Raw genomic sequence first — 24,815 nt, 5'->3', positions numbered from 1 at the left:
CTTCGCTACACTGGGTTGCACGTTGGTTAAGCGAGAACTGGCCCGGGGCTGGGGGGGGAGAAAACCCACCATGTGTCACCTTGTGGGCTAACAAGCTGGATAGATGCATGCTAGCAGAGACCGCAGTCTTTGGGGCTCGGGGGTGCCCAAAGAAATGGGATAAAAAGTGGTCGCAATGGAATGTATATCGAGAGAATCCTTGTGAGTCGCCTACTGCTGAAATTGAGATGAATAAGCAAGTGAGCTGTGAGGGGAGGGCATAGAATGATTCAAGTACTAATGGCTGTTCCTGGATCTGTTAACTTTCTCAGGTATGTCGTCCAATAATGTATGTATGGCTTTGATTAAAACCAATAAACACATTTAAAAATATTTTTTTTAAAAATCCAACCCAATGATGCTGTTGCATTTTTGATGAATTCTAAGGAAAGGCACTTTTGGAAAGATACCTTTTCCTGGCCTAAAGTCTTTGGAGGCCCATTAGCATTTGCTATCTGACTTCTGCCAGCCAGTAGTTAGCATTTGAGTAAGTGTGAATGGGTGGTTGAAATGCCTCCTAGGGGCAAACAATAGGCTCACCTGAATGGGCAGAGATGGCCCTCCTGAACCTGACAGAATGTGCATGGTGGGGCTGTGAGTACCCTTTTATATATTACAGAGTTGAATCCTACTTGAGGGTCAAACCCTGCTTGATGGGTCTGCTGGAGTTTCACATATAACACTCGGTGCACACTTCAAAGGGCGAAAACAGGATGTCAAGCATTTCTTGTGTATCTACTGTCTGGCTGCTGGAAAACTCTGCTTTGTTCTACCAGACTTCTTTCTCTCGGTTTATCCAGGGTACAGTGACTAACCCAAACTGGATTTTAGTGTTAGATGAGTGAGGTCTCTAGGATTCCTATAGTACAACTCCCACACACACACATCCCTCATAGCCCAAGTTCAGAGTGGCCAAAGACTTTTGCCATCTTGAAAAGGCCCAAAGTGGGTGGGGTTGGCCGTGGGAACTTTTATCTCATTGGCTAGGCCGTGCCAAGAAGTTATTCCCACCCATTAGCTTGTGCTAGGCATAAATGTGGCATCTCCAAGCACCCACTTTAGAACACTGCTGGACCTGTGGAAGAACAAAAGAGGACTGAAACTTCTGGGAAGAGCCTAGAAGACTAGACCTGCTCTCCTTCTTGTACCTGGAATAAAGAAGTGGACTCCAAGGGCCAAAAGTCTGACCTCCTGTGAAAACTACAAGAACACAACAAACTACAAGAGACCTTTTCCTGCAACTGGACTTGGACTAGAACTTGCTGAAGGTCACTAGGATTACCATAGTACAAAGCCGAAAAAAACATACACGCTCAGCCCGCATAAGCCCAAATTTAGAGTGACCCAAGACTTCTGTCATCTTGAAAATATCCAAAGTGGATAGGGACTTAGATTGGGCCTGGCTAGTTGACCTCTGCCTCACACCCTGTGAGTCTCTAAGTGAGATCCTGCAGGGCTCTAGAAGTGCACTCCTATGGTGGATTGAGACTTTAAGGACTAATGTCAGAAGGTAAAGTCTTTCACCATGGAGAACCTGGTTTGTGTACTGACCTGTGGTCCATCCTGGTCAGTATCAAATCGTGCATATTATGCTTTTTGGCGCTATTCCTACTTAAACATTTTTTATTTCATATACCATGTTCTCCTTATTGGATTTTTCTCATTTTGGCATCTTTTTGTTTATTACATTTGACTCTATTTTTTTTAATTCGGGGATTTTTATTTTCAACTGTACTATGGTTTTGGTACTGCATAAATGCTTTACACGTCACACTAAGTTAAGCCTCCCTGTTCTGTGTCATAGCTACCAGTGAGTTGAGTTCAATGTAATTTAGTGACTTTGAGTGGTCACCCAGACAATAATAATCCAATTTCTCACAATTATTTTGTACAGCACACACCTGGGCTCTTGGTGTGTGAGCACTGTGAAAAAGAGCAAAACATATCACATACATTAAAAAAAGAAGATATTACACGAAGGAAATACATTTGTGGGTAAGGTATGTTAGTAAAGAAAACAGTTTATTTTTCTCTGTCTCATGTCTCCCGCTTTATTATACATCTCTCTATCTCTTATTATTGTGCTCCTGCCTCTTTTCATTTTGCAGCTGCACTCCTTTATTGCTAAGTGCCTCTCTCTTTTTATCGTGCACATCTCACCCTTTGATTTGTGCCTCTCTCGCTGTATTGTGCAGGGGCATTGTGAATCCCCCCTTTTGCAGCTTAGGCGGGGTGGTATTGACACAGTTATTTATGAGCATTTCCTGTCTCCTGCTCTGCAGACAAAAGCTCTTAAAAATATGGGACATGGATAACAGAGGTCAAGCAAGGAAAGTTAATTACAGCAAATAAATGAAGAGACGAAAAGAGAGGGAAAGAGAGAGGGCTGGAAGGAAGAGTGAAATGAAGGGCTTATGAAAATAAGGAAAAAACTGTGATGAGAAGGAAGGGTAAAAAGTATGAAAGGAAGGATGCAAGGGCGAATGGACTGATGGAGGTAAGGATAAAACAATATTTTCATGAGTGAGAGAAAGTGGCTTGAATGATTAACGTCTGGATTAATGGGTGAATGGATGAATGATCACCTGGTTGGAGGTGTGGAAGGATGGATTACTCAATTGACAAAAGGAGGGTGAATTGGTGGATAGATTAAGAAGAATGGATGGGTAAAAGGATGTCTGAATGTTTGGAAGTGTGAGTGGAATGATGGATGGATAGATGGATGGATGGATGGATGGATGGATGGGTGGATGGATGGATGATGGATGAGTGGAAAACTAATAACGAAAGGGTGGATGGATGGAATGGTGAAAGGAGGGATGAAAGTATAAAAAGATGGATGTATACATGAAAAGCTTAAAGATTAATTGAAAGGGTTAATAACGGACCTCATCTAAAGTTGGTAGGGTTTACTCGATTTGCTCACCCAATGGCATTCGAGGTATGGATCAAAGGGGGGGGTATTTTAATTTGATGGCTACTCCCTTGGTATTGTGCCTCTCTTTCCATTACTAAGATCTTTTGTTTAGCAATGACAAATACCAAACTGCTTTCTGAACAGTTAGCAGCCTACATTAATATTTGCACCCATTAACAAATGTGCAAATAAACCAAATGTATTTTGAGAAAAGCATCACTAATGAGATGTTGCCTCTGTTTGCTTTATTTAAGCTTTAATATAGGAGAGTAGGGTAACATGGTAGTCACAGGCCTACTGGCTACAACTATTATTATTGTTATTGTGATTAACAATATTGTGGGCCCTAGTTATATATTGCATGAAAGGATACCAATAAGAAATTCTGAGGTAGGAAAAGGTTAAAAAGAAGAAGGAAGAAAATGTGTGCTTCAAGCAGATTTCCACAAAGTTTTATTTATTTCACAGCTTTGTGAAAGAAACAATTTTAAATCACCACCTATTTAAGTGCTTAAATTGCAGGCAGCTACAATGTGACATAAACACTGTATAACACCACATTAGTAAGCATTGTCAAAGTCAATAATCTCACCTTTGGGACCTATTTGCTTTGGCAATGTCTTTTAGCTGTGATGCACAGCATCCTTGATGCTGTTTAGCATGGCTCAGTAGAAAAAGAAAGCCTATCCGATCATTGTACCATGCATGCACGTGCTCACAAAATGACTTGCCCGCTTTTTTTCTTTTTGTCGGTCTAACTCAGATCAGTAAATACAAGCATTTTCAATGCAATAGGTCTCGCGTTATTAAAGTTTGAGCTGTTGGCATTGCTAATAATAATGCAACACCAATAGCATCTCAAAGATTCAGTAATGTTTTTTTTTTATATAGCACGAACTTGAGTGAAAGGTGTGTATTTATGTTGCATTGAGTACAGTGTACTTATGTGTTGTGTTATTATGTGGCACAGAGTGGTATTGTGTGGAGTGTATTTATCTTGTATTAAGTAGAGAGTAATTATGTGACGTGCAATTATGTAGTACTGAGTGGTATGTGGAGTGTATTTATGTTGTATTGAATACAGTGTAATTATGTGATGTGTAATCACACAACCACACACAACCACACACACACAACCACACCCACAACCACACACACACAACCACACACACACAACCACACACACCACCACAAACACAACACACACACACAACCACACACACAACCACAACCACACACACAACCACACACACAACCACACACACCATCACAAACACAACACACACACACAACACACACACACAACCACACACATAACCACACACACAACCACACACACAACCACACACACACACAACCACACACACAACCACACACATAACCACTACAACCACACACACAACCACACACACTCTCAACCACACACACAACCAAACACACACAACCACACACACAAAATTACACACACTCAACCACACACAACCACAAACACAACACACACAGAACCACACACACACACAACCACGCACACACAACCACACACAAACAACCACACACACCACACACACAACCACCACACAACCACACACATAACTACACACAACCACACACATACAACCACACACACACAACCACACACACAACCACACACACACAACCACACACACACACACACACCATCACACATACAACACACACACAACCACACACACAACCACACACAACCACCCAACCACACTCACACACAACCACACACAACCACACACACTACCACAAGCACACACACACAACCACAACCACACAACCACAACCACACACAGCCACACACACAACCACAAACACACACACACACACACACACACACACACACACACAACCACACACAACCACACACAACTACACACACAACCACACACAGCTTGTGCTGGTGCATGTTGGCTTCCAGCCTCAGCATATCCCGGCTGGACAGATTTGTTCTGTCTCTGTGAGTCCTGGTGTGATATACCCATAAAAAGAACTAGGACCTAAGCAGGGTGTATAGAATGACGCTGGCTCCTGGAGACTGGAAACAACAAGAGCAGTGCTTAATTTGAGCCAGTGGTTGCCGGTGGGGCTCACCGGTACCAAATTCTGGGAAAGAGCACTTATTTATCCTCAACAAACTGACACAAAGCAAGCAAGAGATGGAAAGAAGGAGGAGAACGAAGGAAAAACATTGACATAAAAGAAAGCTGGGATGAAAAAGAACAGGAAAGACTGATGTAAGTGGGCATGGAGTGTCAGGTGGTGGATGAAAGAGGCATGAGGTGGAAACCATGCAGCCTTGGTGTTTAGCTCACCCGACATTAGATGGCACCTTTTTAAGATTCTGCCCAAAACTTTACGACAAGACACTTTTACATTGACAAATTAAGCACATATTGAGAGAAAGGTATATCCTGAGTCAGGCTGGTATTTTTGGAAGTATCACAGGAATGCTTTAACCCTATGATAACTCAATTTAAACAACTCATCATTGTTGTAAAGTAGAGTGTTGATTTTATGGGCCCACTGAACCTAACAAGCTTTTTAAGGATGACAAGGTAACATGAACCCTTTACAATGTTGGAACGAACATATTAGTGTTTTAGGTTACACTGTATTTGATATCAGCAAAGATTGATTGATCACATGTTGTAAATGTGCATGGTTTGGTGGAAGGTTGACTGGAAATCAGTCAATAATATGCCAGGAACTGTGGAATTGCCATTGTTTTTTCCAAAATGGGTGACATGGTCGTGGTTTTCAAGGGGCTGAAGCTAGACACACTTCGGAGGGATTTGTGTATCTCGTTTGTGATCTCAACGGTGTGTGCCGGGATTAATTAATTATTCATGCATGCAAGTAGGGTATAATGTTCCGGTCTAGCCCCACCACCTCCTCTCTTCCTTATCTTTGAACAGAGTGATTGATGATTCTAAGAGGAAGTTATTATGACAGTCGTTTTGACTTTCGAAAAATAACATGAATAAAAAAGTATTTAAGAGGAGCCTAGCGGGGTTCGCGACGGCCTCCCACCGTGTCCGTATGGAAGGAGAACATGGACTGGTGCATGTTCAGGGAGAAGTCGGTGTATGTGGCTCGTGGTAAACCGGGGGCGTGGGGTAGAATCTGGGGTCAGTGGAATGTGTATCGAGGGACTATCTGTTCTCCCCCCCTGGTGGATACGTCTGAGGTTGCCTTGTCCCCCTGATCCTTGAGGGTTCCTTGCTTAATTTGTTCATCTATGTATAGATTTGGTTTTCCTGTGGCCCCCCCCTCCCTCTCAGACCCCCCCTTTTTTCATTGACCACCCTAGGGTGGTCGGGTGTGGAGTTCCTCTACTGTGGTTAGACGCCCTTTCAATGTTTTTCGCCTTGCTTTTTGTTTTTCTTTACTTTTGTTGATATTTATGTAAAAAAGGGTATATCCTGACGTCCCTTATGTGCAGTCTGATCTCCTGTAATTTAGCGGAGCCCCTGTGGGCCAGTCAGTGTTTTTTGAACTGCTTGATCATTTCTGAATCCTAGTGGCCGGCCCCGGAGGTTGTAGGCCCGTGCTTGTACCCTTTTTATCTGCACAATAAAATTTTTATAAAAAAAAAAAAAAAAAAAAGAGGAGCCTAGCGCGCAACCAAGATGGCCGCGTAGGCTTACGGCTCTCGAGGGCCTCCGCAACCTCCCACGTCTATCCTGACTAAATCCTGGTAAACTTGATGGGCTTTTGCTGATGCATCCGTGCTGAGGTGCCACCCGTTTTCCAAATTCAGATCGGACGCCGGGAGCCCGAATGGTCACCCTCCGAAGATTGCGGCCTGCTGTTGCCTAGGTCCCGATCTCGAGTTGGTGGGGTGCCCGGGTACGAAGTGAACAACAGCGGCATGCTGAGCCTGACTTGCCGCGTACCCCGCACTTTCACTTTCGTTTTCGGGTCTGTTCTTTTGAGATCGGCTGAGAGACCTCGGTGTTTCAGAGGAGAGCGGACGGCGGAGTGTCTGGCCTGACTTTCGGGCTACACATGGACTTCCTGCCCGCGACTGCAGTGTTCGACTGACTTGGCCAACAGGTTCCTGTCCCCGGCTTCGACGAGTGCCAACTTTGGTGGCCTCCGGACGATGGCGACTAGACTAGACGGTGACAAGTCGAAACCCAAGTCAACCCGGAGGGGATCCTATGCACAGGCCAACAAAATGGATCGGTATGCGCAGCTGAAGGGGTCCCCCAGTGGCTTGCATAAATCGCCTGAGAGGGCTAAAGAGGTTTCGGGCCCATCGTCAGAATTGACCCTGCAAGACGTTATGGGCGCCATTGAGGAGATGAAGGCTGCGGTGGGTCGGCAGTTTGATACCCTGGCGCATAAATTGGACGCGGTCCTTATTGATGTGAATTTGGTCAGGGCAGACCTGTCCAAAACCAACGATCGGGTCGACTCTTTGTCTCAAGCGGCGTCGAGCCTAACTGTGGATGTGGCAGCCCTGCAGACGGAGGTCCGCCGGCTGCGGCTGGCCAGTGACCAGACGGATCGTCGACTTGAGGACTCTGAAAGCAGGGCTAGACGGAATAACGTTCGTATCATCGGAGTGCCGGAAAGATCGGAGGAATCTGCCGCGGATCTATTTGTGGAGGATCTGGTGATCAATCATCTCGTGCCCAAGGGATTGAGCAAGTTGTTTGCGGTGGAGCGGGCCCATAATTGCCCGACTTTTCAACTTTCGAGATAGAGATGCTATCCTTCAGGCGTCGAGGGTGGCAGGGCCGCTGAAGTTTGAGAACTCCAATGTCAGCTTCTATCCGGACTTCACGCAAGCGGTCCAGAAACAGCGGCTGGGATTTTTGGGTGTGAAACGGCGCTTGAGAGACATGGAGTTGAAATACGCGATGTTGTTCCCGGCGAGGTTGCGGGTTGAGTTCCAGGGTCGTTCCCACTTTTTTGACCGGCCGGAGGCAGTTGGAGACTGGTTGGATGCTCTGCCGCGGGGACGGGACCGAGACAGTCGGACGGCGGAAAACGAACGGGATGTGGTGGAGAGGGACTAGAACTTGGTTCCTGGCGATTGACTAGACTGGCGAGGTTTTGTACCTTGGCTCAATTGTACTTTAATCTGGTACATCATGCCCTTCAAGTGCCTGGGGGTTGTGGGGAGCTTATTGAGGTCCTTTCCTCCTTCTGGGGTTCTTTTTGTGGTATAGGTTAGGGCGACAGGCACACTGCAAGTTGGGGGGGCTGTCTGGGCTCAAGCAGGGGTGCAGGGAGGGGGGAGTTGTTGTTCGGGGATTGTGGGGGAGGGGGGTTGTTGGGGATGGTTGTTTTCTTGTTTTGCAAGGCAATGTGAAGTTTTCTGCTGAACTCTCTGGGTTGTGCTCTCCGGGATGTGGGTATCATGTGCGGGAGTGGGATGGGGGGTAGGGGATTGAGAATCCTTTCGTGGAATGTGAACGGTCTGGGGGACAAGATCAAGAGCGGGGTGGTGTTGCAGTTCTTGAAACGAGCCTCGCCCGACATTGTTTTCCTGCAGGAGACACATTTGATTGGGAACTCCTTCCAGGCCCTAAATAGGAGGGGCTATCGCCTTGCCGCTCACTCTGGTTTTACTTCTGGCTCTAGGGGAGTTGGCATTCTGGTTAGGGCCTCTCTCCCATTGGAAGTGGACGAGGTGCTCCATGATGATAGGGGGCGATATGTGGCGCTGGTGGGGAGATGGGAGGGCAGGACTGTGTCGCTCGTGGCTGTATATGTACCTCCGGGGTTACAAACGGCTACGTTTGCTGATTTGGGGCGTTTGGTCCTGGGACTCCCTGGGGGGGTTTTGGTGTTGGGTGGTGATTTTAATGCCGTTGTCTCCGGATTGGAGGACCGCCACCCTCCCAGGGATCTCCCTAGGGCTCAGGCCTGGTTGGGTGGTTTTTTGGACACTTTGGGACTTGTAGATTGCTGGAGATTGATGCATCCGGGACAGGCACAGTACACCTTTCACTCGGGGGCCCATGGGAGTCTCTCGAGACTTGACTATATGCTTATGCCGGCGACCCAAGCTGGAATGATTGGGGAGGTGCGTCATTTAGCCCGAGGTATCTCTGACCATTCCCCTCTATGGTTGCAGCTGAGGGTAGTCTCTGGGGCAGAGGGGAGAGTGGCACCCATTAACACCTGGTATCTTCGTAACCCTAAGATCCGCGCGGAGTTGGTCAAGTCCACTGATCACTACTTCACTGATAACGTGGGGTCGGTGTCGTCGGCCGTCTCCCTATGGGAGGCTTATAAGGTAGTGGTCAGGGGGCAGGCCTTGTCCCTTATCTCCCATACTAAGAAGTGCGAGAGAGTGGAGGTGGTCCGCCTGGAAGCGGAAATAGCTGTAATGGAGGAGGACTTGGAGAGTGGGGTTACTGAGGAGAAGTTGCATGTTCTCAGCCTCAAACAGTCAGATTACAGAGCGTTAGTCACGGAAGCGGCTAAAGAGATGAGTAGAGAGCAGCAAGGGTGGTTGTATGATGTGGGGGATAGGGCCGGCAAACTGATCGCTTGGTTGGATAGGAAGGAGAGAGCTAGCAGGGTGGTGCCCGTTGTGGAGAGGAGTGATGGTGTGCGTGTGACTGACCCGGTTGAGATCGTTGACTGCTTCGCGGTTCATTTCCGCGGAGTATACTCTCCGGTCTCGTTGCGATCGGAGGAGGATTCCCATAGCCTGCTTAGAGACATCACATTGCCAGCCCTATCGGAGGCAGACGCGGTGTTGATGGAGGCGAAGTTGTCGTCAGATGAGATTGCTTTGGCCATTCGCTCGATTGCTTCGGGTAAAGCGGTGGGTCCCAATGGTCTTCCGATCGAACTCTACAAGTTGCGTCCCGATAAGATAGCACCATATCTTCGAGACATGTTTTTGGCGGCCCATGCTGCGGGCTTCCTCCCCCCTGACCAACGCCTCGCCAGCATAGTTGTGATACACAAAGAGGGGAAGCCGTGAGATCGCTGCGCCTCCTATAGGCCCATTTCTCTGTTGAACGCAGAACCCAAAATTCTGGCTAAAGTGTTGGCTAACCGACTGGTTCGGGTCGTGGGCGACTTGATTCATCAGGATCAGTCTGGTTTTATACCCCATCTGAATACCGCTCTAAATCTGAGGCGGTTACACGGCGTGCTTGCTAGAGCGGAATTCATACGTGAGCCGGCCATCTTGGCATCTTTGGATGCTACTATGGCATTCGACACTTTGGAGTGGCCATATATTTGGGCCGTGTTGGTGAAATTTGGGTTCGGCCCGGAGTTTATTGGTTGGGTAAAATTACTATACGCTGACCCACTGGCTCAGGTGGTAGTGAATGGTAGGGTGTCGGCTCCCTTCGCACTGGGGAGAGGTACGCGGCAGGGGTGTCCGCTATCACCCCTTCTCTTTGCACTTTCTTTGGAGCCTCTTGCCGCCTGGTTGCGTTGGGAGCCGTCGTTGCGAGGCATTAGATGGACGCCGGAATTCGAAGACCGTGTCTCCCTTTACGCGGATGATATCCTTCTGTATCTCACGTCTCCCCGGCAGTCGCTAATTGTATTGGTGGACGTGCTGAATTCTTTTGGCCGCAACTCTGGCCTGGTCATCAACTGGGCCACGTCGTGCGTCTACGTCCTCTCGGGGGATACCCCCTGCTGCCGCGGGGTTGCCCAGCTCAGATTGTTACCCTGGGGTTCAAATATTTGGGAATCTTTATCTCGCTGGACCCCGCAGTTCGCTATGAGCGAAACCTTCTACCTCCCCTCCAGCGATTGAAGGCCGACGTAGCGAGATGGCGACGACTTCCGCTCTCGCCGCTCGGACGGGCGGCCTTGTTTAAAATGATGTCGCTGCCTCGTTTCTTGTATGCCTTGCAAAATACTCTTGATGTCGTGCCGGCCCGTTATTTCCGGGAGGTGGAGGGTCTTCAGCGCCAACTGTTTTGGGACGGGTGGCCGCGGATTGCTCTCGCTAAGTTGACGCTCCCTTGGTATGATGGGGGGTCGCCCTCTCCGATATTAAACGATACTATTGGGCGTCTCAGTTGGCGGCGGTGAACCACGGGATATATGGTCCTGCCTTAAACCCGGCCTTTGAGATGGATAAACTCCTGCTTCCGGGTGGAGACTATAATAGGGCGCTGTACTCGGTGACCCAGGACATGCGGTTGACGGGACCCACGCGGGTGGCGGTGCACGTGTGGCACGCGGCGAATGCTGCGATGAGGTGGAGGGATCGCTTGACTCGGGCGACGCCGTTGTATGCTTCTGGGCGGTTGGGCTGTTTGTGGAGATCGAAAGGCTTTGAGAAATGGGATATGATTGGTATATGTAAGGTGGGTGATCTGTGGGCGAAGGGAGCTTTCAAGACGTTCGAAATGCTTAAAATTGAATATAAATTAAACGATAGAGAGTACTTCCGGTATGCTCAAGTCTACCATGCACTTTGTTCGGTCTTTCCGGATGCTACTGCTATCCCCGAGTATTCCCCACTGGAGGATAGAGTGTTGGATGGCCATGTGCCCGACAGCACTATTTCCCTGATTTATAAGAAACTCGTTAACGATCGTGCGGACTTGCTGCTCCGTTTGAGGGAGGCGTGGACGGGCGATGGCTTGGAATTGGATGATGAGGACTGGGTATCGGCGGTGGCCTCCCCGAAAGAGGTGGCGATCCCGGCCCGCCTACGGTTTGTACAGCTGAAGATCCTCCATAGAGTGTATGTCACAGGGCCCGGTTTGCTGCGTATGGGTTATTCGATGGATGGATTGTGTAAGCGTGGATGTGGCCTGCCGGGCACGTTTCTTCATATCTTGTGGGAATGTTCGGAGGTTGTGCGATTCTGGAACGGTATCCACACCGTAATGGAGGGGGTCACGCATGTGGCCCTGTTGCCAGAGGCTAGGAGGTGTTTGTTGAATGTCTGGGAACCGAATGATTGTAATGCGGCACAGACGCAGTGGGTGACCTTGGGGTACATGGTGGCGAAGCGCAACATTGCACAGCTATTGGGCTCCCCGATGCCGCCCACGATTGACGTATGGAAGGAGAATATGGACTGGTGTATGTTTAGGGAAAAGACGGCATATGTGGCGAGAGGTAAGCCAGGGAAATGGACTAGGGTATGGGGTCCGTGGAATCTATATCGGGGACGTATCTGCACCCCGCCTCTGCCATTAGAGGTCGATATTGCTCTGACCCCCTAGCCGCGCGTTCCGCGGGAGGGCTTGAGGTGTGCTTCATGCTTTGTTTTCCCATTGCCCCCCTCTACAGCTTCCGGACAGGAACTGCTTTGGACACTGTATGTTGTTCCCCGTCCCGGGAAGAGCACGCTGCTACTTCGGACTCTCATTGCCTTGAGTGTGTTTTATATTTAATACAAAATGAAACTGTTGTTTTCAATTGCTCCTGGCCTGCGGCCACGGCCTGTTATATGTGCTTACGAACTGCCGGGCGCCTTGCCTATGGTTCGACGGACTGTGTGGCGTTACATTGCGGGCCCTCGGGCTCTATAGCGGCCGGCCCTGGTGGTTGTAGGCCCTTGTTTGTATTTTATTGTGTGCTAACGGTTTCGAATAAAAAATTTAAAAAAATAAATAAATAAGTATTTAAATTACAAATTCTCCACTTGAATACAAACAAAAGAGCGAGGCAAGATGGCGGCCGACAGATCGGCCGAGTGAGCTGGTTAGCGATTGACCTCCTCCGCCTGCATTTGCCAAAAGAATGAATCTCAGGACCCATTGAAGGGAACAAACCTTGTTTTGCGTGGTAGCTTCACTGCGGGCGATGCGAGCAGACTGCCTTTTCTCGGAACACCGTTGGAAGCGTCTTGCCTGGGTTCTCTGTTTGTCGGGACGACTCAGGGGCTCTGCTTCTCGGCTGTTTGCGGAGGCTGTACCGGGGTTGCTGCCTACGATAATGCCTCCAAAGACCCAGACGCGGGGCGCTACCTCCACGACGCGTGTTGCTGCTCCGAAGAGCACAGTGAATGTAGCGAAGTCTGGGGGAGCTGCAGTCCAGTCCCAGGGCACAGCGGGAGGCCGAGCGAGCAACGGAGGAGGTAATGTGGAGGCGAGCAAGCAGGGAAACGAGCAGACGCCTAAGCGATTGGGGGCAAAGTCTAAAAATAGACAAACAGTACCACAGATGTTTAAAAAACGAGCAGATAAAGTGACTCAGCATAATGACAATAACGACAGCATGCAGAACGTACTTACCCCGGATTGTGATCAGATTCAGTCAGAAAAAATGCAGGATGTTACTATCCTGGACCAGGGTCAAACAGCACTTGCTCTCTCACATTCTCCTTTGGATCTACTCACTGGGGGAGTTATCGAAGCAACTACAGAGAGAAATAAGGAGGGTGTTGAGGTTGGTGCAAGTCCAGGAGATAATAGTCCTAGTGTCAGTAATGCCCGGAAGGTTTCTGGATCTCAACCAAAGGGGATGCTGGGAGTTGTGGTCCAGTCGGACCTATTGGTGACTTTACCTCTAGGTCAAGTTATTAAAGATCAGACTGCTCAGGGGGGAAAGCTACCTACCCAGAATGAGATGCTGGATACTGAGGGCGATAATATTTTTTCTCTATCGGATCATACAGCTTCCTCAGACGGTGACACCGCTTTGAGTAGAGACTGGACAGACCAAGATAGTGACCCAGGCGATTGGCGCAGTAATGAGGCTTTAAATGCCGAGGCAGTCCCTAAAGGCTTGGATACAGTTCGCAGAGCACACATTAATCAAGAGCTTTTTTATCTCAGGGGGCGGATACAGGCTCTTTGGCTTGGGACTATTCGTTCTCTGTTCAACCGGACTTTGAGGGAAAAACAATTACTCAAAATGACATTCACAATGCAACTGGGACTAATCCACCGTCAGGTGAGATAACATTGGCAGTTATCTATCAGACATTAATGGCACACCGTGAAGAAGCTCGCCATGAGAAATCCCGACTGCAGGGGGTATGCCGTTGTGTCCAAAACTCCATTCGGAGAGTAGCTAAGACGTGTTCTGAGATTTCAACGAGGGTTGGTGAAGCAGAAATGAGAATATCTACTTTGGAGGATGACATGCTAGCCCAGAGGAATGCAACTGACGCAATTCAGTCACAAAGGGATGATATCCACTGGAAGCTTGCCGATCTTGAAAATCGAGCTCGGAGGAACAATTTGAGAGTTCTGGGAGTACCCGGAGGAATCGAAGGCTCGAATGTCCGAAGTTTTATTGCAGCATTGTTTACTGAGGCATTCCCTGAAGTCCAACAGTGGGACTTGCAAAAGGAAATACAGAGAGCCCATCGGTTTCCCTTCAAGATTAAGCAGCGACCCGGGCAAGAAGACAGCAGGCCTCGAGCAATCTTAATCTGTTTTTCGAGCTTTTTAGCAAGAGAGAAGGTTTACGATCTGGCAAGGCCTGATAAGAAAAGGGTTGGGAGGGGCTATGAGTTCTTTGTTAGACCTGATTTATGTCCAGCTACTGTGGAACGGAGGTGGCAGCTCCGGCAGTTAATTGGTCCATTTCAGTCAAAGGGCGCTCAGGTGTTTTTACTGTTTCCCTCAAAGCTAAAAATCATTTTTCAGGGTCAGACAAAGTTTTTTGACTCAGAGATTCAGGCAAAGGTAAACTTGGATTCATTGTAAGGGTACAGCCCTCTTTCACTATTCTTGACTTTGACTCTGACTTTGATAATTTTTCTTTTTGAGGGCTCAGGGGTCCTAGGGGTGTGTGTGTGTTTTCAGGGAAGCACTGTACCATATAGAAAGCAATATGGGAAATGAAAGCTTTTTTTGTTTTTTGAGTTTTTGATTTTTACGTTGTATTATGGTTGTGGTGTTCATATCTTTTTTTTTGTGTGCACCCAACTAAGGACCCTTTTGTTTGGCTTTCTGGCTTTGGCAGCTGCATAGGAGGAGTCGAGCAGTTAACCAGTCTTTCCATCGAAAGGATAGAGTCCTTATGCCTCAATTGGGGGGATATGGGTGGGGGCGTGGGCAGGGGGGGTAGGAGTGAGGGTACAGGAGGGGGGTATGGGTTGGTCAAGGAGGGTTAGGGAGGGTTGGGGTAAAAAATATTAAAAAAGAAGCTGGAACTAACAAAATAATTATAGTGGTTATACAACATGTTTTTTGGTCAAATGTAATTATTTACGGAGGAAGAGTAGCTATCTTCATTACTTGGTCCTATTTTTTCAATGTAGATGGCACAGGGTAAAATTCGTATAGGGACTTGGAATATTTGTGGCCTTAATGATGGCAGAAAGAGGGCATTTTTCTCAAAGGTCATCCAATCTTTCCACCTTGAGGTGGTGTGTCTTCAGGAGACGCATGTATCTTGGAACGACCGGGCATATTTGAAAATCCCGGGATTTGACTTAGTTGGGTGCTCTCGGCAATCAGTTAGGATCAGAGGAGTTGCAATTCTTTTGAGACATGGATCTGGAGTATGTACTAGAACTGCACAAGATAGTAATGGCAGATGGGTAATAGCAGAGTTGGTAGTTAATGGCAGTCCTATGACTGTTTGCACAGTCTATTGCTCAAACTCTGATGACCCAGCAGTTCTACATTTTCTAAATGTGGAACTGGCACTTTGGTCTCATCCTGTATGTTTTTGTGGGGATATGAATATTAATCTCTTAGCTGACTTTAATCTAGGAGGGTCTCAAATTTACACTGGTAAAAAACCTAGAGTTTTTAGGGCTCTCCAAGCTTTGGTCCAAGAACACCGTTTGACTGATTCCTGGTTTTATAACAACAAACACTTAGATGGCTATACTTACTTCTCAGCCCCCCACAATAAGTTAGTTCGTATAGATTATGTCTTTGTATCTGACCAGGTGGTAGAAGCCACATCTATTCAAGTTTTACCCAGGATACTCTCGGATCATAATCCTTTAATAATTGAATGTACAATGCAGGGTACCCAAAAGGCTCCAAGGACTTGGACCTTTGAGAGGAAATTGTTATTGGATCAGTCTTATATAGATCATATGAAAAGCTGGATGAGGGAATTTTTAAATATCAATAAAGATACAGCTGCACATACAATAGTTTGGGATACGTTCAAAGCAGCCGTAAGGGGTCAAACGAAAAGTTTCTCATTTTTCAGGAGGAAAATAGCTCAGGATCAGACTAAGCGGCGTATCGAGGAATTGGGGACGGCAGAGACTCAGTTGGTGTGTGCTATAAGAGAGGGTCATGAGATTTTGGAAATTCAGTCACAGATAGCTAGAGTGAGGACCTCTCTGTTGGAATTCTTTGGGCAGGATCTTGCGGCAAAATATCTACAATTTAGATTACAGATGTTCGAATTTGGGGAAAAAGCTGGCAGGGTTTTAGCCAAGCGGTTGCATGAGAGAGAATTGGCTAATCACATTCTAAAGATCAAGGACTCCCAAGGCTGTATACGAGATACGCCGGAGGGGCTTATGGAGGTCTTTAGGCAGTTTTATTGTCGTTTGTATACACAGGAAGATGGTCTATCTAACATGGAGGGAGAAATAGGAGATTTTTTACAGGATCTCACCACCACTCATATCTCTGCTCAGCAAAATGAAATTCTTTCAGCTCCTATAGAATGGGAGGAGGTTGAGTTGGCAATTAAGTCCCTAGCCAGTGGAAAAGCTGCAGGTCCGGACTCCATCCCTCTTGAGTTTTATAAGTTGTTCTGTTCAGAAATACAAGCAGAGATGCTGATTGTTCTTAGAGGTGCACAGGGAGGACATATACCAGATTCCTGGCGCCAAACAACTATCATTCTCATTAAAAAGATAAACCCGAATTAGATCCTGCATCGTTCCGTCCAATATCATTAATAAACGTGGATAATAAAATCTACTCAAAAATCTTAGCCACTAGATTAGCAGCTGTGATCTCTCCTTTAGTGTCTTTACGACAGCATGGCTTTATCCCAGGCAGAGACACAGCCGACCATGTTCAGCGGGTAATAGCTCTTTTAGACTGGGCTCAAACGACCCATTATCCCCTCGGTGCGATCCTGTTGGACGCCGAGAAGGCGTTTGACAGGGTCACCTGGGGGTTCTTGTGGGCAGTTTTGCGCTGGAAGGGGTTTAGTTTGGAATTTCTCCACTCACTCCAGTCGCTTTATAAATCTCCAGAGGCGACCCTCTCGATTTCAGGTTTGCGTTCAAGTTCCTTTTGTATTGGAAGGGGCACTCGTCAAGGTTGCCCCTGTTCGCCCCTGTTATTCGCTTTGTATATAGATCCGCTTTTAAGTAAAATAGAGAAATGTATAGAAATACCTCCGGTCAGGATTCCTTCAGCAGAGTATAAGGCATTAGCCTATGCTGACGATATTGTAGTATTGACTAGTAGTGTGGCACTGGCATTTCCAGGTATTAAGAGTCTCACAGTACAGTTTGGACATTTGTCTGGTTACAAACTTAATGTCACTAAAACCCAGGTGATCCAGTCAGCATCTATGGGTCCGTCCGATGCCCCGGTGGTGCAGACCGCGGGATACTTAGGGGTTAAAATAATGGCTGCAGTAGAAAACATTCCAGACTTGAATATTCTGCCTGTAATTAAAGCAACCAACTCTCTATTGACAAGGATAGACAATCTCCATCTGTCTCTGTATGGTCGGGGAAACGTATTGAAAATGTTGGTCTTACCAAAGTTTCTGTACCTTTTCAGGACCATTCCATTGGAGTTTTCTCATGCAAGCTTAACTCAAGCTGAAAGGTGTTGCAACAGATTTCTTTGGAGTTACCATCGCCCTCGGAGAGCAGCTAAATGGATGTACCTTCCGAGGGAGAGGGGAGGATGGGCAATACCTAATTTAATGCTGTACTATTGGTCAGCTTTTATTCAACATTTAGCCGTACCGCTTTTTGGGGATAGGGCATGGGTACCACAATGTTGTAGGCCTTCTATTTTTGAAATAGGCTTGGGAGAAGAAGTTAAGGGAATATTAGTTTGTGTACTGGAACCCAGTTATTACAAAAAGACCAAGTTTAAGGTAATAATAGCAATGTTCTCGCTTTGGCGTAAGATCCGTCGTAAATATCAGATTCTTAAAATTAATAATTATACTCCCCTTGCCGCGGCAGGACTTCTACCTCCTATTTTTCAAGAGTTAATTTTATTTAGGTGGATCTCGCAGGGGGTAAGGACTATAGGAGATCTTGGAACTGAGGGAGTATTGGCCTCGTTTGAGTTTTTGAGGGAGAAATTTAGTTTGAATCCACACGACTTCTTTAAGTACTTACAGATTCGTAGTTTTGTACAGAAAGCAAAGGGGCAGGATCTTGGTTTTTTTAAGAAAAATCCACTCATGGAATTGATATTAAAACGCTCCAGAATAGGCATGCTGTATCAATGTCTACTCTCCAGTTTTCCAGACGATATACTTTTACAGAATGCTAAATGGGAAACAAAATTAGGTAAAACAGGCTTAGATATTTCTCAGGCTTTAGAATTGTCAAATAATGTTTTTATGTTAGGAAGCTTACGGTCTCAAAGCTATATGGCACTGTTTGACCTGTATTACACCCCGGCTACAATTGCTAAATGGGGAGGTTCAGGAGGTCATCAGTGCTCGAGATGTGGGCTGGCAGCCGCTAATGATTTACACATGTTTTTCTCCTGTCCCAAATTGCATATATTTTTTCACGACATAGAAGTTTTTTTAAACTCTAAACTCAATATTTCAGTTGTTTTTTCGGCAGAATTTGTCATATTTGGTTGTGAGAGTGGCTGTCAGAAGCAGAGAACTCGGGATGAGACTGCTTTCCTGTTTATAGTTATGTCTGTGGTAAGACTGTCGATAACTTCGGAGTGGATAAGTCCTGATGCCCCTACTTTCTTAAATTGGAGAGCAAGGATTTTGGCTTTATATAATTTAGAATCAGCTATTTTTTCAAGATGGGGTAGAAGAAGGCGCGAGATGGGGCAACGCATCTGGGACCCTTTGGAAAAATGGATTAAGGAATAGTTAAAAATGGATCAGCTAAACACCCTTTTTTTTTTTTTTTTCTCTCTGTATTTGACTTTACAATCCTTGGTAGCTGCATCTGAAGCTAATGGTGTGCGAATGTCTTATGCACTGTAAAGAGCTTATGCTTTTGGTTTTTCTTCTTCTTATTCATTGTTGATTGTTCCAAGCTTCTTAAATAAAAAAATTAAAAATAAATAAATTACAAATTCTCCACTTCAATACAAACAAAAGAGAAACATGCATAACTCTATCTTTAATCTTTTCAGCACATAACATTTACAACACAGCTACAAAATACATACTGTTAAATGACTATTCAAACATTCATTGATGCGCACATGCATTCACTTTCACACACATTAAATCACACAATCATGCTACAACTTAAAACAAGGGGGCAAAGGGGAGGGAAAAGAAAGGCGATCGCGAAAGCGTTCGCCTTTGTGAAAAACAAAGCTGCGAGTGGTGCGCGCGCGCCCATATGCTTTCAATTATCGCGCCCGTGTCTGTGCACGATAATTGAAACCATATGGCAGGAAATGCGCGTAATAGACAACAATAGGCCAGGGGCGGAGCTATGCGCCCGCCTCTGGCCTATTGGTGTCTATTTTACAAAAGAACACGCACAGAAAGGCCAATAGCAGGCCGCAAAGGTAAAATCACATGCACAAGCGTGTGCATTTTCCAGGTCGATTTTCAAAGCCCGGACATAAGGACTCTCGCCTGCGCAAGCACTGCTCCGCAGTGCAACGCAGGTCGCGAGACCTAAAAAGGAAAAGTGCAAAGCAACATAGGCAGGGGGTGTGGAAGACACACAGAGGCAAAGCAGATGGGGAAATGCAAACAACGGGTGGGCACGAAAGCACCCCATTGGGGATGGTTGTGGCTGAAGCAACATCGGGGACCCTAGGCAACACAGAGGTGAGGGGCTGCAACAGGGAAGTCGCAGCAGCAGCAAACAGGCATGCAAGAGAGAGCAACATGGGGCTGGGGAGGGAGATGCACACAAGTGTGAAAGCTACGTAGGCAGGGAATGATACGAGGTCGAGCACCTCACCAAGGGGTTGGGGGGAGTACCACGTAGGCAAGAGAAAGAAACTGACTGGGGAAGAGATGCACAATAGGGGACAATCATGTGGCGTGTTCAAACCAAAAGAAAAAAGTAGTGCCTGAAAATGAGAGCAGTGTAAGAACACAGTAATGTGTCCATGCACTAGGGGAGTGACAAACACAAGAATAGGAAGGAAAGTCCACACACACTGTTGAGTAAGAAGCAAGCAAATATTACTGACAATGAAGCAAACTAATGGTAAAAAATAGGCAGGCTCTATGCCCACTGTACGCCAACAATATGTCTTGCATGCTCTGTCTAGTAGGCAAGACCTAAAAAAAAGACTGAAAATAAATCACCATCTGACTGAGTACCCTAAGTGCAGGCATAGTAAATAGCTGGCATTTAAAGGTATTATAAAAAGAATTAAAATATATTAAACACACTTTGATCTAACTTTGTAACGGAAGATAAAATAAACTATTTATATGCTAATGTGAACAATGTGCACAGGCTTTGCGCAGTCACTCAATGTGAGATGAGCCAATGGGTATAGGGGGCTGATCCATTGTGTATTGTGGTGGGCAGAACCAAAATGTGAATGACAATTTACCAGACCAATGGACTAAGTCCCCTGAATAAAACCCCCTGTATGTCTGTATAGTATGTATGAGTTTCTGGGAGGTGGGTGGGGACACAGTAGTTTGGCATGACAGCTAAAGCTCTTATAATGGCCAGACCTGAAAAATAAGTAATTACAAGAAGGAAATAATATTGTGGTTAGGATAAATTTGTATTCTTTCTCTCTTTTCTCTCTTTTCTTTCTTTTTCTTCCTCTGTCTACCCCCTCTTTCCCTTTCCTTGTCAACAAAATAGTACCCTCCAAAAAATCGTTTGAGTTTGAAAAATTCCTGAACCAAAAATGTGCATGATGTTGAGCTTGCTTTAAGGCAAAACTTCAGTTTATATGGAATGTTCATGCACATATTTCTGTTTCTTTGCTTTTGAAAAGAAATGACTTCTGAAGTTTGCCAGCTCTGCTAAAAAGTGTGTTTTAGAAATCTAATAGTGTCGGAATGTTCATGCACAGATTTCTGTTTATTTGCTTTTGCGAACAAATGACTTCTGAAGTTTGCCATCTCTGCTAAAAAGTGTTTTTCAATATCTAATAGTGCCAATGCCTCAAAGTCTACATTCAGCAACAAAGTGCTGTTTCTATTACTAACATCCATGGTACAGGGGCAGCATTCTGTCACAACTGTCCTCAAGTCTGCAGTCTTATTTTGTTAAGTGTGCATATGTTTGCTTGTTTTTTCACCTTCAGATAAGCCCGCTTGCATTTAAACGTTGGTGCTTACTGTTACATATAATACAAACCAATGAACATAAACCTATTGTGACTTGTTCTTGTTTTGTTCCACTAGTTACTTCTATTCTGTCCTGTCTTATATAGCGCATAGGTACCCGAAGGCCTCTCAGCGCCCAGCCACTCAACATGCAGAACTTAACCAGCAGCGCTACCTCCCCATAGAGCCAGGTATTCAAGACCCTCCGGAAGGGAAAACTCATTAAACTGCTGGCAAAGTGCAGGAGGAAAGGTGTTCCAGAGTTTGGGGACCTGATAAGAAAAGGAACGACCACCCCACCGGGATCTTTTACTTACTTAACTTACTTTTATATTATTGCATAGCCTCCTTACAGGGCTTTAAGTGGGCCGGGTCCTGTCGGTGCTCAGCATCGGTAGTTTTTAAAAGCAGGTGCCGAGACGGGTCCCTATCTTGTTCTCCATTTTTACCCTCACTACCTTTAATGCAACTTCAAAGAGGCTTGTTTTTCAGTTTTATATTGTGCAAACTCTGGGCGCTTTACATGAGCACCAGTTACATAACACAAGGATGTATTCATTTTTTGCATCACAGGACGTCAGGCTCAAACATGTTTTCTCGGCCCGAAGGTCGGGTGCTCTAGCCTTAGTCTACAACCACGCCTACAAGAGCGAGTCGCATTTTCAATGTTATATACTACAAAGTGATAGTAGTTGCTTATTTATCTTATGCAACTTACAACCATTGCCATAACCAATAGTCCTGGCTGGTTGTAGGTGTGATGTTACTTATTGTGTTATATTTCTGGATCAGGGCTTTAAATGGAAAAAAAGTGCAGGTACTCATCAAATTGAAATGTGGGCAAGGGAGTGGGGCTTGGGGGCAGGACTATGGACAGTGCTAAGTGACCCTGCCAAGGGTACACATTTAATTTGATGGAGATTTAATTGGTGTGCAGATGTGCATAATGATACTAAAGCAGTCATGGCATATTTTGAGTATTCCTTTCCTCTTATACTTACAAAAGGGTACATTTCATATTTAAGTGGGCTTCTCATGGTGCAACACCTAAATCACATTTGACTTGCACAAGCTATTTTCCTTAACATTTTTTGGAAACGTTTAACTATGGTTAACCCTCTTGTCTCATTGCCACCTTGTAGACACGAGCCAGATGGCACAGCTTTGCCTCAAAGCTCCTTACCTGCTGTAAAGTCTGATTCCCTCTTTCTGGAGGAGAACAAGCTGCTGAAAGCTGGAGCCAGGATCAAGCCAGATGCTTGGCTCTGGCTCAGTTCCAGGTCGTCTTCCACCCTCAAGCCCAAAACAAACTGAACTTTGATGTTGCATCTGCCTGCCAGCCAAACTCTAAACTCATGTGCAAAGAATAAAGACAAAATAGTGACCTTTGTTGTAATACAGGAGAGAAAGAAAGAAACCGACATTTAGAGGCTGGATTGCTCAATGTGAAAGCAGAAATTCTGGGTTCAATCCCGGCTTCCCCACATGACCAAATTCTGTGACCGTAGACAAATATTTTATCTCACCAAGCCTCCTTTTTTCTTCATTAGCACATATGATACTATATTCAAATGCACAACTTCAGGATGTGTGCTGTACAGTCACATCTTGTGTTAGATTTAATACACTATAATGTTGCTTCATTCATGAAAAGACTAGGCCAGATATAATGTACACCTGAAATTGACTTGTTTCCTAGTCCACTAATGGCATTGTCATCACAGTGGGAGCACAAACGCCTCTCAATACGGTGATATAAAAATATGCACCAGGGTGAAATGCTTCCACATGATAAAAAATTCACTTTTCAATGGTAATATTTTCAAGGCTCGACTTATACAGAGCCTTTTAAGGCCAAGCCAGACTTTGTGGTTCGGCTCTGACTGGGCTCTCCTTGTTCATTTGTTGGTTCGCCCACCTCTACCCCTACCAGAGTCCCCCATTAACCCAAGAGAAAACGGCCTCTAAAAAATAAAATGCAATCCTATGGAAACACTGGGAAGAAAAGCAGATCTGCACTGGAGAGTGGCCTAGCACTTGCTACAAGGAAACCTTTCACATGTGCTCCAAGGGCAGAGTGTGGTAATGCAGGTCTTGCAACTTATATTTCTGCCATGCTGGACACTCCAGACAACACTCACTCGTGCAAGAACACACACAGTGACATAGACGAACTCGTGCAGGCAGACAGGACATTCAGTACATGTGTTTCAGAAATGCTTACATTAGCTGAAGTCCACAAAAATAAACCTTGATTCCCGCCTGCTCTACCTCAGCGTCACTATCACCACCTTCCTCCTCAACATGGCTCCAAACAAGTGCTGGTGTACTCTGTTCTGCCAGCAGGAAGTATCTATTAGATTTCCCACGAGTGACGAGGTGTGCCCGTTAGCAGGCCCTGCTCACACACCTACAGTGCTCCACAGAGCCTGAGTGGACACTGTGTCAATAATCACAGTGTGACCCTGGACCCTCCCAAACTCCCTGCCAGCTCTGAATGAATGCATATGGGCCGCTGCTTGAATAGCACATTAAAGGGGTATATTAACACTCGATTATCAGAGTGCTTCACGAAATTTGACTGACTCCCTGTCAGCTGTGTTGCGCTTCTTTCTGTACATAGCCATTTCACTGAGCTTGCCTTGCTGTCCCATGAGTACCAGTACTCTCTTTGGACAAGGAGAAGTTCCGGTACTCAAGCACAGAAAATGTAGAAGTGGAGGTACTTAGTACCGGTGAGTACCGGCCCATTTAAAGCACTGGTCACTCTGGATGAAGGGACAGACGCAGCAAAATACCAGTCGGGCGGCTCACTATGCTAAGTATAGATTTTTAGTTTAAGTGTTTTAAGCCACACCCTTAAATACAGGGGCCACGCCCCTATGGGAGGCCCCTCAGTTTTTTCATCCCAATTAAAGCCCTGCCTCCTTAGATGTCTCTATAAAACTGACCTTTTGTCCTGAATTGTCTCCTTTGACTGATTTTTCACAGCGACTGCCCAGAATTTGCTTTCATTCTAGGGGTCACCCTCCAAGGGTAGGGGGCTGGGAAGGGCTGCAGCTGCTCCCACCTCGTGGAGCCCATGTGCTCTTGCAGGCGCCGTGCTCCCGGTGCTTGCACTTGAACCTCTGGGAGCATGGATGCCTGCCCCTCCAGAGAGTAGTCCCCTCGCCGCCCCCCTCCTCTCCAGTGCACTCCCGTGGGGTCCCCGACCCTGCACAGCTGCGTGAATGCTTTCTTCTCTCGGAGAGCCGCTCCCTGCCTAGCGTGAGGAGTCCTGAGCGAGGGAAGTGTCACTGTGGTATGCTGTTGATGAGAAGGCAGACACTGCTTGGTGCCTGGAGGCGCTGAACGGGGCTAGCACTGCAAATGCCCCACCCCACCCCTCCTGCTCTGTCTCTCTGAGGCCGGAGGAGATGGTTAGGACAGCCCTCACTTTCCCTTGCAGGAGCAGCTTTCCCTCACTGTTTGTTTTCAGTGGCTGATGCAAGTAAGGAAAAGGGCC

General features: G+C 46.3%; 1 long non-coding RNA gene across 1 annotated transcript in view; it reads right to left on the bottom strand.

The window, feature by feature from the left end:
* The window catches only part of LOC146860993 (uncharacterized), a 62,435-nt gene extending 37,898 nt beyond the window's left edge, over positions 1 to 24,537 (bottom strand). Inside the window, exon 1 of the long non-coding RNA XR_014979226.1 lies at positions 24,262 to 24,537. This is a non-coding gene — a long non-coding RNA (uncharacterized LOC146860993). The remainder of the gene's footprint in view (positions 1 to 24,261) is intronic.
* Positions 24,538 to 24,815: the final 278 nt, after the last annotated feature.

This window comes from Triturus cristatus, chromosome 3_1 (genome assembly GCF_964204655.1).
Source record: "Triturus cristatus chromosome 3_1, aTriCri1.1, whole genome shotgun sequence".
NCBI lineage: Eukaryota > Metazoa > Chordata > Amphibia > Caudata > Salamandridae > Triturus > Triturus cristatus.
The sequence above is the reverse complement of the archived record's forward strand: the minus strand, read 5'-3'. Positions and strand labels throughout refer to the sequence as shown.